Genomic DNA, 18,867 nt, shown 5'->3' on the forward strand with positions numbered 1-18,867 from the left:
GCACGGAGCACAGGCAGGCCCAGGTCAGGCCCAGCAACACTTGCGGAATCCGAACTAGGTGGGAGCTTCAACTTTGAACATATTGCCCAACATCACTGCAGGCCCCCCGCACTTGACCTGAGACTCCATCCCTGAAAGTAGTCGCCTCCATCTTGGGACACTATCATTGCTATCTTTAGTTCTGGCAACTCCCAGGTTGGAACACCGGCTGGGCAGGAGAGGTATTGGAACCCTGCAGGGACACTAAAAGCTTAAAGCATAAAAAATAGCAAAACTGAAGATCCTCAGTGCTAGAAGGAAAGACACACAAACAGCATGAAAAAAAAAGTGCCCAAACAAAGCAAAATATTACATCATTAGAATCCATGGCTAGCACAACAGAAGAAATGACAGAGAAGGAGTTCAGGATGTACATAATTAAAATTTTTCTGTGAATTAAAGGGTGATGTAAGACAACAAATACAGGCAGCAAAAGATCATTTCAATAAAGAGCTACATAAGCAAATATAGGAAGCAAAAGAAGGAGTTGGAGGTTCTGGAAAAAAAAAAGAACAAACTGAAATTCTTGAAATGAAATAAACAATAAGCCAAATTAAGAGCTCAATAGAAAGAACAATCAACAGATTAGACCAGTTGGAAGACAGGACCTCAGACAATGAAGACAAAATTATATAATCTTGAAAAGAATGTAGATCACACAGTGAAGATGGTGAGAAACTATGAGCAAAACATTCAAGAAATATGGGATACATAAAGAGACCAAATTAAAGAGTTATTGGAATAGAGGAAGGCATAGAGTTCCAAACCAAAGGAATGAGCAACTGTTCAATAAAATAATATCAGAAAAAATTCCAAACATGAGGAATGAATTTGAAAACCAAATATAAGAGGCCTACTGGACGCCAAATGTACAAAATCACAACAGATCCATACCAAGGCACATTATAATGAAAATGCCTAACATACAGAATAAGGAGAGAATCTTAAAAGCCATGAGAGAAAGGAATCAGATTACATATAGGGGAAAAACAATTAGGATATTCACAGATTTTTCAACACAGTCTCTGAAAGCTAGAAGACACTGGAACAACATATATCAAGCTCTGAAAGAAAACAGATGTCAACCAAGAACCTTATATCCAGCAAAATTAATCTTTAGATTTGATGATGAAATAAAAACCTTCCATTGATAAACAAAAGTTAAAAGAATTTACAACTAGAAAGCTGTCACTACAGAACATCCTCGGCAAAATATTCCACGAGGAGGAAATGAAAAACAATAATGAAAATCAGCAGAGGAAAGTATTACACTAAAGGAAAAACCAATCAAAGGAGAAACCAAGTCAGTTTAATACCAAAAATAAACAAGAATGGTTGGAAATATAAATCATGTCTCAATAATAACCCTGAATGTTAATGGCCTAAACTCACCAGTCAAAAGACACAGACTGGCAGACTGGATTTAATAAAAAAATCCAACAATATGCTGCCTCCAAGAGACTCATATCATAGGGAAAGACATCCACAAACTGAAGGTGCAAGGTTGGAAAAAATATATTATTCACATGGACTGCTGAAACAAGCAGAGATTTCCATCCTCATATCAATAAAGCAGACTTCAAGTCAAAGTTAATCAAAAGGGATAAAGAAGGACATTTCACATTGCTCAAGGGAACAATACATCAATAAGATATAATAATTATAATAAATATTTATGCCCCAAACAATAGAGCATCCACGTTCATCAAACAAACTCTTGACAAATTTCAGAGTCAAATAGACCACAACACAGTAATTTTGGGTGAATTTAACACATCTCTTTTACCACTAGATAGATCTTACAAACAAAAGCTGAACAAAAAAACTGTAGAATTCAATAAAATAATCATTAACTTAGACTTAATTGACATATGTAGAATATTTCATCCATCCATCAATGAGTGAATGCACTTTCTTCTCAGCAGCACATGGATCCTTCTTTAAAATAGACCATATGCTATGACACAAAGCAACTCTTAGCAAATACAAAAAAGTAGAGATACTACCCTGCATTCTATCAGGTCATAATGGAATGAAATTAGAAATCAGTGATAAAATAAAAAATAAAAGCTACTCCAACAGCTGGAGACTAAATAACATGCTACTGAATAAACAATGAGTGGTAAAAGACATCAAGGAGGAGATTAAAAGATTCTTACAGGTGAATGAGAACACAGATACAACATATCAAAATCTCTGGGACACTATGAAGGCAGTACTAAGAGGAAAGTTCACTGCAGTTTATTCCTTAAAAGAAGAAAAAGTCCCAACATCACCCTGATTCCGAAACCAGACAAAGACACCTCAAAGAAAGAAAACTACAGACCAATATCTCTAATGAACCTAGATGCAAAAATCCTCAATAAAATTCTGGCGAATCGAATACAAAAACACATAAAAAAAATTGTGCACCATGACCAAGTAGGATTCATCCCTGGGATGCAAGGATGGTTCAACATACGGAAATCAATAAATGTTATTCACCACATCAATAGACTTAAAGATAAGAACCATATGATCATCTCGATAGATGCAGAGAAAGCATTTGACAAAGTACAGCATCCCTTTATGTTCAAAACATTAGAAAAATTAGGGATAACAGGAACTTACCTTGACATTGTAAAAGCTATCTATGCTAAGCCGCAGGCTAGCATCATTCTGAATGGAGAAAAGTTGAAGGCATTCCCTCTAAAATCCGGAACAAGACAGGGATGCCCTCTATCTCCACTTCTATTCAATATAGTTCTCGAAACACTGGCCAGAGCAATTAGACAGACGAAAGAAGTTAAAGGCATAAAAATTGGAAAAGAAGAACTTAAATTATCACTATTTGCAGATGACATGATTCTATACCTAGAAGACCCAAAAGGGTCTACAAAGAAACTACTAGAACTAATAAATGAATTCAGCAAAGTGGCAGGATATAAAATCAACACGCATAAATCAAAGGCATTTCTGTATATCAGCGACAAAACTTCTGAAACGGAAATGAGGACAAACACTCCATTCACAATATCCTCAAAAAAAATAAAATACTTGGGAATTAACCTAACAAAAGAGGTGAAAGATTTATATAATGAAAACTACAGAACCCTAAAGAGAGAAGTTGATGAAGATCTTAGAAGATGGAAAAACATACCCTGTTCATGGATAGGCAGAACTAACATCATCAAAATGGCGATATTACCAAAAGTTCTCTATAGGTTTAATGCAATGCCAATCAAAATCCCAACGGCATATCTTGCAGAAATTGACAAAGCAATCATGAAATTCATATGGAAAAATAAAAGACCCAGAATAGCAAAAGCAATTCTAAGCAGGAAGTGTGAATCAGGCTGTATAGCGATACCAGATTTCAAACTATATTACAGAGCAATAGTGACAAAAACAGCATGGTACTGGTACCAAAACAGGCGGGTGGACCAATGGTATAGAATAGAGGACACAGAGACTAATCCACAAAGTTACAACTATCTTATATTTGATAAAGGGGCTAAAAGCATGCAATGGAGGAAGGATAGCATCTTCAACAAATGGTGTTGGGAAAACTGGAAATCCATATGCAACAAAATGAAACTGAATCCCTTTCTCTCGCCATGCACAAAAGTTAACTCAAAATGGATCAGGGAACTTGATATCAAACCAGAGACTCTGCATCTGATAGAAGAAAAAGTTGGATCCGATCTACAGATTGTGGGGTCGGGCTCCAAATTCCTTAATAGGACACCCATAGCACAAGAGTTAACAACAAGAATCAACAAATGGGACTTAATTAAACTTAAAAGTTTTTTCTCAGCAAGAGAAACAATAAGAGAGGTAAACAGGGAGCCTACATCCTGGGAACAAATCTTTACTCCTCACACTTCAGATAGAGCCCTAATATCCAGAGTATACAAAGAACTCAAAAAATTAGACAATAAGATAACAAATAACCCAATCAACAAATGGGCAAAGGACCTGAACAGACACCTCTCAGAGGAGGATATACAATCAATCAATAAGTATATGAAAAAATGCTCACCATCTCTAGCAGTCAGAGAAATGCAAATCAAAACCACCCTAAGATACCATTTCACTCCAGTAAGATTGGCAGCCACTATGAAGTCAAACAACAACAAATGCTGGCGAGGATGTGGAGAAAAGGGTACACTTGTACACTGCTGGTGGGACTGCAAATTGGTGCGGCCAATTTGGAAAGCAGTTTGGAGATTCCTGGGAAAGATGGGAATGGAACCACCATTTGACCCAGCTATTGCCCTTCTCCGACTATTCCCTGAAGACCTTAAAAGAGCATGCTACAGGGATACTGCCACATCGATGTTCATAGCAGCACAATTCACAATTGCTAGACTGTGGAACCAACCCAGATGCCCCTCAGTAGATGAATGGATAAAAAAAATGTGGCATCTATACACAATGGAGTACTATGCAGCAATAAAAAATGACAAAATCATAGAATTTGCAGGGAAATGGATGGCACTAGAGCAGATTATGCTTAGTGAAGCTAGCCAATCCCTAAAAAACAAGTGCCAAATGTCTTCTTTGATATAATGAAAGCAACTATGAACAGAGCAGGGAGGAAGAGTAGGAAGAAAAGAGTAACATTAATCAGTGACATGAGATGGGAGGGAAAGGGAGAGATGAGGAAAATTGCATGGAAATGAAGGGAGACCCTCATTGCTATACAAAATTACATATAAGAGGCTGGGTGGGGAATGGGAAAATAAATAAGGAGGGAGATGGATTACAGTAGATGGGGTAGAGAGAGTAAAAGGGAGGGGAGGGGAGGGGAGATAGTGGGGGATAGGAAAGGGAGCAGAGTACAACAATTACCAATAGGGCATTATGTAAAATTGTGGATGTGTAACCGATGTGACTCTGCAATCTGCATTTGGGGTAAAATTGGGAGTTCATAACCCACTTCAGTCTAATGTATGAAGTATGATATGTCAAGTGCTTTGTAACGTTGTGAACAACCAATAAAAAAAAAAAAGAAGAAGAAAAAGTCAACAAATAAATGACCTAACCTTACATCTCAGAAGATCACGAGAGACAAAAGATCAGCAGAGGGAAAACTCAAATTACTAACATCATGATGAAAAAGGAAATATCACAATAGACACTACAGAAATACAGAAGATAATTTAAAAATTATTTGAAAATTTGTACCAATAAAATAGAAAATACCAAAGGCATTGACAAATTTAGAGTCACAAGATTTGCCCAAACTGAACCAGGATGATATACATGATTTAAACAGAACAATTTAAAGCAATAAAATAGAAGATGCCATTAGAAGCCTACCAACCAAGAAAAGTTCAGGAATGGATGGATACAGAGCTGAGTTCTACAAGACCTTTAAAGAAGAACTAATACCGATACTCTTCAATTTATTTCATGATATAGAAAAAGAGGGAACACTTCCAAACTCATTCTTTGAGGCCAATATCACCCTGATTCCAAAACCAGACAAAGACACATCAAAGAAAGAAAACTTCAGACCAATATCTCTAATGAACATAGATGCAAAAATTCTCAATAAAATTCTGTCAAATCGATTACAAAAACATATCAAAAGATTGTGCACCATGATCAAGTGGGGCTCATCCCAGGGATGCAAGGTTGGTTCAACATATGGAAATCAATAAATGTAATTCATCACATCAATAGACTTAAAGATAAGAATCCTATGATCATCTCAATAGATGCATAAAAAGCGTTTGACAAAATACAGCACCCCTTTATGTTCAAAACACTAGGAAAAATGGGGAAAACAGGTACTTATCTCAATGTTTTAAAAGCTGTCTATGCTAAGTCCCAGTGAACATCATTCGAAATGGAGAAAAATTGAAAGCCAAAAAAAAAAAAAACAAAAAACCAAAAAAACACACAAATAACCCAATCAATAAATGGGCTAAGTAACTGAACAGATATTTCTCAGAAAAACATATACAATTGATCAACAAATACATGAAAAAATGATCAACATCTCTAGCAATTAGAGAAATGCAAATCAAAACTATTCTAAGATTTTATCTCACTCCCAGTCAGAATGGCCGCTATTAAGAGTACAAACAACAATAAGTGTTGGTGAGGATGTGGGGAAAAGGGCACACTCTTACATTGCTGGTGGGACTGCAAACTGGTGCAACCAGTCTGGAAAGCAGTATGGAGATCCCTTGGAAAACTGGGAATGGAACCACCATTTAACCCAGCTATCCCACTCCTGGGTTTGTACCCAAAGGATTTAAAAACAGCATACTACAGGGACACAGCCACATCAATGTTTATAGCAGCACAGTTTACAATAGCTAAATTGTGGCTCCAACCTTCAGTAGATGAATGGATAAAGAAAATGTAGTATATATACACAATGGAATATTACTCAGCATTAAAAGAGAATAAAATCATGTCATTTTCAGGTAAATGGATGGAGTTGGAGAATATAATGCTAAGTGAAGTAAGCCAATCCCCAAAAAACAAATACCCAATGTCTTCTCTGATACAAGAATGGGGATTCATTTGGGGATGGGGGGAGCATGGGAGGAATAGACAAACTTTAGATAGGGCAAAGGGGAAGGAGGGGAAAGGGGAGTATGGGGATAGGAAAGACGGTGAAATGAGAGGAACATCATTACCCTAAATACATGTATGAAAACACAAATGGTATGAGTCTACTTTATGGTCAACCAGAGACATGAAAAACTGTGCTCTATTTGTGTAATGTAAATTGAATTGCATTCTGTTGTCATATATAACTAATTAGAATAAATAAAATAAAAATAAATATGAAAGATGTGTTGGCAAGGATGTGGAGAAAATAAAATTCTGGTCTATTATTTCCTGGGAATGTAAATCAGCATGGTTATTTAAAAAAATAACATGAATGTTCATTTAAAAAAAAAAGCATTACCAGCAATCCACTAAAATTTAGAAATCCCACTTCTAGATGATTTTATATATTCAAAAGAAAGTGAAATTAGTATCTTGAGAGATCAGAACTTCCATATTCTCTGCAGAGCTATTCATAATAGTTAATGGAAATAAACAAGAAGCTCATTGAAGAATTAATGGATAAAAATCTGGTATTCACACACAATGCAATACTATTCAGTCTTAAGAAAGAAATTCTGTCATCTGCCAAAACACAGATGAATATAGAGGATATTACATTAGATGAAATAATCCAGGCATAGAAAGACACACTACAGGGCTGGGATTGTGGCTCAGCAGCAGAGCGCTTGCCTAGCACGGGTGGGACCCAGGTTCGATTCTCAGTACCACATAAAAAAATAAAGGCATTATGTTGTGTGCATCTACAAAAAAGATTCATATTTTAAAAAAAGAAAGGCACACTACATGATCCCTTACATGTAGAATTTTTTTAAAAAAATCATAGTAGTAGACAGTAGAATGGTGGTTACCAGAAACTAAGGGGCAGGAGATAGTGCAGGGAGAAAGGAGAGATGATAGTCAAAAAGTAAGAATTTTAATTGAGGAAGAACACCCTCTGGTTTCCTATTAGCACAGCAAAGTAACTATAGTTAATAATAATGTATATTTCAAAAATTTGCTTAAAGAATGGATTTTTAATGATCTCTTCATGAATAAATAAGTACACAGGCAATGTCTATGTTAATTAGCCTAATTTGATATTTGATCATTTTACAAGGTATACATAAGTAAAAATATTTACATTGTACCCCATAAATATATGTAATTATTATTTCAATAAAAAGTAAATTTTAAACGGTAAAAGAATATTGTAGTAATATGCCATTAAGAATTTCCAATGCTATTATCTCAAATAATTAAATTTACTATATGAAACTCAATTTCAATAGAAATTGACTTAATTCTTTGCACATTTTTGAGATGTTTTAAAAAATATATTAATTAAGTCATATTTCTATAGTTAAACTGGCCACCAAAGCTAATACATTTTGTATACAATAGAATGAATACATTTAAAACATTTTTAAAATAAACTCTGAAAAAATGCATATCAAATTAGATTTAAGATAAATGCTTATAGGGTATATATAAAAGAATAAATCACATTAATATCTGATATTTACATGTCCAAAGATGGATTTTTTGGGAAGTAAAGTCCAGACTGTTTCACAGATTAGGCACTATTAGATTTCTCTTATCCTTGGACCATTTCTGAAAGTATCTACAATATTTGACAACATTGAGTAAGAATTTACTGAATACCTACTATGAACTCTGGTCACATGTTGTGAGACGACTTAGATTATTAAAATACTGTCCCTATTTCAAGGATTTCATAGTTCAGTAGAGAAGACAGATCCTTAAAAGATGACTAGAAAAAATTTCATTCTTCACAGATTTCAACTGTACTGGTTGAAATCTGTAAAGAATTATACAGGAGTGTCAAAAGGAGGCTTATTTATTGAATATCACTTTGTGATAATAATTCTAAAAAATTTCTTAGTTACATATATTTCAAACTGATTTTCTTGTTAAGTTAAATGTTTACAATTATTTTGTTATCATACCAACCAGTCCTTCACTGGGTTTCTGTGGCTAGAGTTTTCTTATAATTAATTATAGTTCCAAGTGCCAAACAGAGAGATACTGAGAGACTTGGGCACTTTCACAACACTGGAGTGAGAACTTTGGTAAATCATCCTTTATTTTTTTTTCTCTCCTTGTTTATTTTCCCATTCCCCTCACAACCTCTTATATGTAATTTTGTATAGCAATGAGGGTCTCCCTTCATTTCCATGCAATTTCCCTTTTCTCTCCCTTTCCCTCCCATCTCATGTCTCTGTTTAATGTTAATCTTTTCTTCCTACTCTTCCTCCCTGCTCTGTTCATAGTTGCTCTCATTATATCAAAGAAGACATTTGGTATTTGATTTTAGGGATTGGCTAGCTTCACTAAGCATAATCTGCTCTAGTGCCATCCATTTCCCTGCAAATTCTATGATTTTGTCATTTTTTATTGCTGCATAGTACTCCATTGTGTATAGATGCCACATTTTTTTTTTATCCATTCATCTATTGAAGAGCATCTGTGTTGGTTCCACAGTCTAGCTATTGTGAATTGTGCTGCTATGAACATCGATGTGGCAGTATCCCTGTAGCATGCTCTTTTAAGGTCTTCAGGGAATAGTCGGAGAAGGGCAATAGCTGGGTCAAATGGTGGTTCCATTCCCAGCTTTCCCAGGAATCTCCATACTGCTTTCCAAATTGGCCGCACCAATTTGCAGTCCCACCAGCTATGTACAAGTGTACCCTTTTCTCCACATCCTCGCCAGCACTTGTTGTTGTTTGACTTCATAGTGGCTGCCAATCTTACTGGAGTGAAATGGTATCTTAGGGTGGTTTTGATTTGCATTTCTCTGACTGCTAGAGATGGTGAGCATTTTTTCATATACTTATTGATTGTATGTCCTCCTCTGAGAAGTGTCTGTTCAGGTCCTTGGCTCATTTGTTGATTGGGTTATTTGTTATCTTATTGTCTAATTTTTTGAGTTCTTTGTATACTCTGGATATTAGGGCTCTATCTGAAGTGTGAGGAGTAAAAATTTGTTCCCAGGATGTAGGCTCCCTATTTACCTCTTTTATTGTTTCTCTTGCTGAGAAAAAACTTTTTAGTTTAAGTAAGTCCCATTTGTTGATTCTTGTTATTAACTCTTGTGCTATGGGTGTCCTATTAAGGAATTTGGAGCCCGACCCCACAATATGTAGATCAGAGCCAACTTTTTCTTCTATCAGACGCAGATTCTCTGAGTTGATATCAAGCTCCTTGATCCATTTTGAGTTAACTTTTGTGCATGGCGAGAGAAAGGGATTCAGTTTCATTTTGTTGCATATGGATTTCCAGTTTTCCCAACACCATTTGTTGAAGATGCTATCCTTCCTCCATTGCATGCTTTTAGCCCCTTTATCAAATATAAGATAGTTGTAACTTTGTGGATTAGTCTCTGTGTCCTCTATTCTATACCATTGGTCCACCCGCCTGTTTTGGTACCAGTACCATGCTCTTTTTGTCACTATTGCTCTGTAATATAGTTTGAAATCTGGTATCGCTATACAGCCTGATTCACACTTCCTGCTTAGAATTGCTTTTGCTATTCTGGGTCTTTTATTTTTCCATATGAATTTCATGATTGCTTTTTCTATTTCTACAAGAAATGCCGTTGGGATTTTGATTGGCATTGCATTAAACCTATAGAGAACTTTTGGTAATATCGCCATTTTGATAATGTTAGTTCTGCCTATCCATGAACAGGGTATATTTTTCCATCTTCTAAGATCTTCTTCTACTTCTCTCTTTAGGGTTCTGTAGTTTTCATTGTATAAATCTTTCACCTCTTTTGTTAGGTTGATTCCCAAGTATTTTTTTTTTGAGGATATTGTGAATGGAGTGTTTGTCCTCATTTCCGTTTCAGAAGTTTTGTCGCTGATATACAGAAATGCCTTTGATTTATGCGTGTTGATTTTATATCCTGCCACTTTACTGAATTCATTTATTAGCTCTAATAGTTTCTTTGTAGACCCTTTTGGGCCTGCTAGGTATAGAATCATGTCATCTGCAAATAGTGATAATTTAAGTTCTTCTTTTCCTATTTTTATGCCTTTAATTTCTTTCATCTGTCTAATTGCTCTGGCCAGTGTTTCGAGAACTATATTGAATAGAAGTGGTGACAGAGGGCATCCCTGTCTTGTTCCAGATTTTAGAGGGAATGTCTTTAACTTTTGTCCATTCAGAATGATGCTAGCCTGAGGCTTAGCATAGATAGCTTTTACAATGTCAAGGTAAGTTCCTGTTATCCCTAGTTTTTCTAATGTTTTGAACATAAAGGGATGCTGTACTTTGTCGAATGCTTTCTCTGCATCTATTGAGATGATCATGTGGTTCTTATCTTTAAGTCTATTGATGTGGTGAATAACATTTATTGATTTCCGTATATTGAACCATCCTTGCATCCCAGGGATGAATCCTACATGATCATGGTGCACAATTTTTTTTATGTGTTTTTGTATTCGATTCGCCAGAATTTTATTGAGGATTTTTGCATCTAGGTTCACTAGAGATATTGGTCTGTAGTTTTCTTTCTTTGAGGTGTTTTTGTCTGGTTTCGGAATCAGGGTGATGTTGGCCACATAGAATGAATTTGGAAGAGCTCCCTCTTTTTCTATTTCCTGAAATAACTTGAAAAGTATTGGTATTAATTCTTCTTTAAAGGTTTTGTAAAACTCCACTGTATACCCATCCGGTCCTGGGCTTTTCTTGGTTGGTAGTCTTTTGATTGCTTCTTCAATTTCATCCGTTGATATTGGTCTGTTCAGATTGTGTGTATCCTCCTGACTCAGTCTGGGCAAATCATATGACTTAAGAAATTTATCGATGTCTTCACTGTCTTCTATTTTATTGGAATATAGGTTTTCAAAATAATTTCTAATTGTCTTCTGTATTTCTGTAGCATCTGTTGTGATATTGCCTTTTTCATCCCGTATGTTAGTAATTTGAGTTCTCTCTCTTCTTCCCTTCATTAGCATGGCTAAAGGTCTGTCGATATTATTTATTTTTTCGAAGAACCAACTTTTAGTTTTGTTAATTTTTCAATAGTTTCTTTTGTTTCAATTTCATTGATTTCCGCTCTGATTTTAATTATTTCTTGCCTTCTGCTACATTTGCTGTTGTTTTGCTCTTCCTTTTCTAGGGCTTTGAGATGAAGTGTGACCTCATTTATTTGTTGGTTTTTTCTTTTTTTTGAGGAATGACCACCAGGCAATGAATTTTCCTCTTAAAACTGCTTTCATTGTGTCCCATAGATTCCGATATGTTGTGTCTGTATTTTCATTTATCTCTAAGAATTTTTTGATTTCCTCCTTTATGTCTTCTGTAACCCATTGATCATTCAGTAACATATTGTTCATTTTCCATGTGATGTAGGATTTTTCCTTCCTTGTTTTATCATTGATTTCCAGTTTCATTCCATTATGATCAGATAAAATGCATGGTATTATCTCCACCCCTTTATATTTACTGAGGGTTGCCCTATGGCATAATATATGGTCTATTTTTGAGAAGGATCCATGTGCTGCTGAGAAAAAAGTGTATCCATTTGATGATGGTTGATATATTCTATATATGTCAGTTAAGTCTAGGTTATTGATTGTGGTATTGAGTTCTATAGTTTCTTTATTCAACTTTTGTTTGGAGGATCTGCCCAATGGTGAGAGAGGTGTGTTGAAGTCACCCATAATTATTGTGTTGTGGTCTATTTGATTCTTGAACTTGAGGAGAATTTGTTTTATGAATCTCGCAGCACCATTATTTGGTGCATAAATATTGATAATTGTTGTGTCTTGTTGGTGAATGGTTCCTTTTAACAGTATATAATGACCTTCTTTATCCCTTTTGATTAACTTAGTCTTAAAGTCGATTTTATTCGATATGAGGATGGCCACCCCTGCTTGCTTACGAGGACCGTATGCATGGTATATTTTTTCCCATCCTTTCACCTTCAGCCTGTGTATGTCTTTTCCAATCAGATGTGTCTCCTGGAGGCAGCATATTGTTGGATTTGTTTTTTTAATCCATGATACCAGCCTATGTCGCTTTATTGGAGAGTTTAAGCCATTAACATTCAGAGTTACTATTGATATATGGTTTGTACTTCCATCCATGTTTGATTATGTATCCTTTTTAAAAAAAAAAATTTAGTTTGTTTCTCCATGATTATCTTTCCCCTCGCCCTCTGTCTTTACCGAGGCACTTCCTACTGATGGTTTTGGTTATTGTTTTTCATTTCTTCCTCGTGTAGTGTTTTGCTCAAGATGCTTTGCAATGCTGGTTTTCTGGCTGCAAATTCTTTTAACTTTTGTTTATCATGAAAGATTTTTATTTCGTTGTCATACCTGAAGCTTAATTTTGCTGGATACAGAATTCTTGGTTGGCATCCATTGTCTTTCAGTGTTTGAAATACATTGTTCCATGACCTTCTTGCTTTCAGTGTCTGTGATGAAAAATCCGTTGTTAACCTTATTGGTTTACCCCTGAATGTAATCTGCCTCCTTTCTCTTGTAGCTTTTAATATTTTCTCTTTGTTCTGTATATTGGATATCTTCATAACAATGTGTCTTGGCGTTGGTCTACTGTGATTTTGTGTGCTCGGTGTCCTGTATGCATCTTCAATTTGTATATCTGTTTCCTTTTTTATTTCTGGAAAGTTTTCTGTAATTATTTCATTCAGCAGGTTATTCATTCCCTTGGTTTGAATCTCTGTACCTTCTTCTATCCCGATGACTCGTAAGTTTGGTTTTTTTATGTTATCCCCTTGGATGTTTTTCTCGTGATTTTTTACCAGCCTTTCTGAGTTGGCTAGACTCTTTTCAAGATGATATATTTTGTCTTCATTATCTGACGTTCTGGCTTCTACTTGCTCCACTCTGTTAGTGATACTCTCAATTGAGTTTTTAATTTGGTTTATCGTTTCCTTCATTTCTAGAATTATTGTTTGATTATTTTTTATAATCTCTATCTCCTGATAAAGATGCTTAACTTCTTCTTTTATCTGTTTATGTAATTCATTCTCAATGTGTTCTTTCGCTGCTTGAATTTGCTGTCTCATATCCTCTTTAAGGTTCCATTCCATCTGTCTAAGGTGTTCCTTGAGTTCTTTATATGACCATTTTTCTGATGACTCTAGGTCCTCCTGAATATTTAGGCTGTCCTGCATTGTTTGTACTCCTTTTCTTCCTTGCTTTTTGAAGCTGCTCATGTTACTTCTTGTTCTGTTTGACTGCTGAGTTACTGTTTACTCCTATAAATTTATTAGATGCTTGGGAGGAAAGGTATTAGAAGGGAAGGGAAGAAGTCACTAAAGAGAATGAGAGTAAGCAGGTAGAATTCAAGGAAGGGGGGATAAGATAATTGAAAAGAAATGAAAAGACAAAAGAAGAAAAAATAGGAAATAAAAAAAGAAAAAAAATTTAAAAAATAATAAAAAAATTAAAATTAAAATTAGAAGAAAAAAATTTTAAAAAAATTGTAAAAAAAAATTTAAAAAAACAAGAAAGAAAAATGAAAATGAAAGAAAAACCCCAATCAAATAAAAAAAGAGAAAAAAAAAAACTAATAAATGCAGTCTTAGAGTTTGATTAACTTCTCTTCCAGTAGGTGGCGCTGTGCCCACCAGGCCAGGTTTCTCCTGTCAATATGCGGGAACCAATCACTGTGTAGCAGCTCCTCCCAGACTGGGCGAGTCTCCAATCCTGAGTGCCTAGGGCCTCCTCTTGTGTCTAGTCACTTCCCAATTTTCCTCTAGCCAGGCCCCTCTCATGGTGCCGCTCACCACAATACTGGCTATACTCCAGGTCTGCTGCTCCAGGGAGCCCTGTTTTCATGAACAACTGGGCACACTCTTCCAGTTTGCCATTCACTCAGACCCTAAGTTTGTAGAGCTTGGGGCTGAGAATCCTCAGCGAATTTTACTTGCCCTCTGGTAGCCATGCCCCCGGTAGCTGGTGCAAGAGACCTCAGCTGTCAGCCCTGGTGGGAGCGGTAGTTCCACACCGCGGGTGCCGCACCATCTCTGATTCCCTCAGGCTGGCTATCGCGCTCACGGGAGAGCTGGGAGGGGCCCTTAAGGTTTCCCCGATGTGTGGAGACGGAAGGCTAGGGAATTACACACCTGTAGCCGCAGGTTTCAATGAAGTTATCTCCTCCGCCGCAGCCGTAAATCATCCTTTAAAAAGTACTAATGAAGCTGGCAAAATTATTGAAAGCAACCATTTCAAAACTCTGAAAATAGTAAGAAAGCATGTGATAAATTGGAAAGTATTCATTCAAGAAAAACTAACAAATCTCAGTAAGAACAGTGGACTCTATGACAGTTTAATTTGGAGTTGTTCCCATCCCTTCCATATAAGTCCTTGGTAAAATAGTCACGAAGACCAGAAGCCTCACTATCAAGGATGGGCCTGATTTGATCTCAAGCTTCCCAGAAAAGTCCCATAACCAAAGCATTTTTAAACCAATAGTAATAAGTGGCAAACAACTGGGAGAGCCAACAGTGTATCTTTCCAAGGCTGCAGAACTTGTAGGAGCAACCAAGAGATCAGAAAAAATTTTAAGAGAAATATCTGGAAATAAGACAGCCAAAGTAGTTTTTAAAATCTCAAATATATTCCTTGGGATCTGGATGAATATGCATGTGTACAGGATTGCATTCACACCCAGGAAAAACCAGAGGGTCCCAGAATTTCTGGCTGACCATAAGGCTCTGTGCAAACAGAAAGTGAACATTAAGGAAGGAAGAATTATAAACTGTCTGAACTTTAAATGTGGACACCAGCCCATACAGATACCTCTTAGCAAGAGTGGGAGCCTTGTTAGTTCAAGGTGTTTAAGGTAAATTTCTGAACAATCACTGGATTACCCTTCAGCTATGCTGACCCAGGGACAACCACTGTAGGAAACCTGGCTTAAAAATAAAAACAGTAGTTAAAAAAATTAAAAACTGGAGTAAAGACTTCATTGGCCACACATTGAACAGACTCAGCTTAGGCAAGTCACCAAACAAGCAAAGCAACAAAAATAACTAATCTTTGAGAGGATAAGAATCCAGAGTTGTTGCAATATATTATCTAAAACATTCCATTGTTGTTTTTTAATTACCAGAAATGAAAAGAAACAGTAAAACGTGTTTATACAGAGAGAAAAAAGGCTATAGAAACTGTCCCTCAGAGAACCCAGATGTAGAACTTAATAGACAAAGATTTCAAATCACTGTTATAAATATGGTCAAAGAACTAAAAGAAATCATGTTTAAATAATTATTGAAAGTACAATAGCAATGCCTCACTTATACAGATAATAATAAGGACAGAAATTATAAAATTTTTTAAAAAGACAAATAAAAATTTTGGAGTTAAAAAGTACAATAACTGAAATGAAAACTTCACTAATGGAGCTCAAAAGCAGATTTGAACTCGCCAAAAAGAATAAATGAACTTGGAGACAAAGAGATTATCCAAACTGAAGAACAGAAAGAAAAAAGAATGGAGAAAAATACAGAGTCTTAGAGATCTGTGAGATACCATTAATCAAATCAATATTCAAATGATGAGGATATCAGAAGGATAACTGAAAAGTTCCAAATTTGATTTAAAACAGAAAATCCATTCATTCTTAATATATTCAAAAGTCTGAACAAATATTAAGTAGAATAAACTCAAGTATAGTCAAATTGTCAAAAGACAAAAGAAAAATTTTGAAAACAGCAGGAGGAAAATGCCTCATCACATACAAGGAAACCTAAATAAGATTAACAGCTGACTCTCAACAGAAAGAGTGAAGAGCTGAGAACAGTGAGATGACATATTTAAAGTGCCAAAAGAAAAAGAGCTATCAATCAAGAATTTTATATTCAGCTGAACCATATTTCAAAAGTGAAGGCAAAATAAAGACATTTCCCAGAAAAGTAAAACAGGAAACTCATTGACAGCAGATCTGCCTTACAAGAAATACAAAAATCTAAAAAGAAATGGTACCAGATGGTAATTCAAATCCACATGAAGAAATTAAGCACATCAGGAGAAGTGCCTTTGTAGAAAGATGTAAAGGTGGTATGAATGTAATTTTTACTATTTTTTAAAACTGTTTTAGAAGATGACTGTACTGAATGATAAATATAAAACTGTAAAAGATGATCTCAGAGTTCTCCTTCCCAATCTCCAGAGAGAATCATGGTTCCATTGTAGACCTGGGATATCCTTCTTGCTGGGGTTGTGAACCATGCAGTCAAGGCCACTGAGAGGCAAGTAAATAGCCAAAACAGCAAGGATCAGAGAGCCTTTTCTCTAGGATCAGAGCTTACCTACACTGTATTCTACCTTTATTGTCCTCTCTAGTCCCACGGGAGGGAGACATGACTGCTTCATTTGACTCAGCACACTTCTTCAGTTGGCACAATATAATTCTTTGAATCTATCCTGTCATACCCCAATTTTCAGCTAGACTCCTAATCTCAATCATTTTTGGTAAATGTGGCTACTTTGCTGCCTTATATTGGTTAGATAGAGATTATTTTAATTCCCTGAGGAACCAAAGATTGGAGAGGAAAAAGCTAAGATTCCCATATGATCTCTAGGAAAACTCATCTTATTCCTCTCTGTATCTAGCACATTATGTTTACATCAATACTATTTGAAAAGAATGAATAATAATCTAAAGAGGTCATGATGGTCTATAGTTCAGGTCTTCCCAAAGAAATAAGCCATACTTTTCAGTGATTTGGTAAACTTTGAGAAGCAGTAGTAAACAGTAGTCTAAAACCATCTTCCTGCCAATTATGCTTTCCTCTACATCATTTGTTATCTTGCTCAACTTTCTCCTGTCAGTCATCTGTGTCATCTTGTCTTGTGGAGATGTCAGGAAAGAATAAACAAACCAAGAAAGTTGGGAAGCTGACAAAATTAGAGGAAGAAAATTCTGGAGACTGATAGTTTTTTGTTTTTTTCCTGTTTGAGAATGTGCAGTTTCTCATTCTCTGCTCTTTCTCTGTATCAGCAGGACCTGTGACCTCTTGAAGAATCCTAACCTCCAGCTTGAGGAAAACTATTTTAGGCCTTTGCCTTCTAGAAATGGGACTCAATTAACAAAAGGAAGAAGATAGATCCTCTGGGACAAATATCAAAAAAGAAAATAATACCTCCAAAGGTGAGATAAAAATTGACCATTCGATTTGGATGTTGATGTTAAATAATCATTGGTGATGAAACTGCAATTCCTTTTAAGTGTATGCTGAAGATTAACTTCTCTTACCTTATGCTTTTCGTTACCCTTTTCATCTCAGAGGTGGCAGACTGGAGGTGTTACTCTGGTTGTCAAGGAAACTGTTCATCAGAATCTAGTGCTGAAGATCGGGGTAACAGGGTGGAAATGGATGAGCAGTGGTGGCTGCAAGCTCTGGTTACAATCCAGAGGGCAACTAGGAAAGGATACCCCCTCAAACTCTCACTGATCCTTATCACATAAAGGTCCCCTTTGCCACTGGCTAAGAGAATTAACTAATAAAAATAGCTCTGAAGAGGGAGTGGGGAGGCTCAGAGGTCTGACTGAGAGGAAATGGTTCTAACTTCCTTTGGGGTGCAAACTTCTTAGCAATTATACTGATGAAGCAATATTTTCAAGAACACACTAGACTTGTTCAGATGCCCTCTGAAATGTGAGACATACATATGCAAGCTATGTCAAGGACAGGGCTGTGCTCTGTGCTCAGCACCATCTGGAGACATTAGCATGAGTGAATCCACTTGTCTTTTTTGTCCTTTTGTGAATTCATTTTCCAAATTTATGTATCCTGTTTTAGGCTATTTGTGAACAACAAATCTGACTTTGGAAGAAATCTAAGACCATAAAAAATGGTAGTTCCTTTCCCACTCCTATCCTATAGAGAAAAAACTGAAATTATATCTAATGATAGAGACATTCTCTGCACAATTAGCCTGATCACCATAAAGATCAAGAAAATTGTTGGGTTTATTCTTAACCTAGAAAGTCTTTATAAAACTCTTAACTGGTGTATGAAAGTGTGTATGTGTGTGCCCCAAATGACACCCTTGAGTCCTTTCTGTTGCATGTAATAACCAATTGGTACATCTCTGTTTGGTGAGTACAAGATTAGGTTCCCCCAAGTAAATACTTCTGCACAAGGTGAAACAAATGCTTCACTCAGAGAAAAAAAAATTCCTCTATAATAAATGGAAACACTGAATTTGTGGTACTAGTGGATTTGACTTTGAATTGATTGACTACAAAAAGAGCTTGAAGATACTTTCTAAG

The sequence above is a fragment of the Spermophilus citellus genome (genome assembly GCF_964194105.1).
Source record: "Spermophilus citellus genome assembly, chromosome: 6".
NCBI lineage: Eukaryota > Metazoa > Chordata > Mammalia > Rodentia > Sciuridae > Spermophilus > Spermophilus citellus.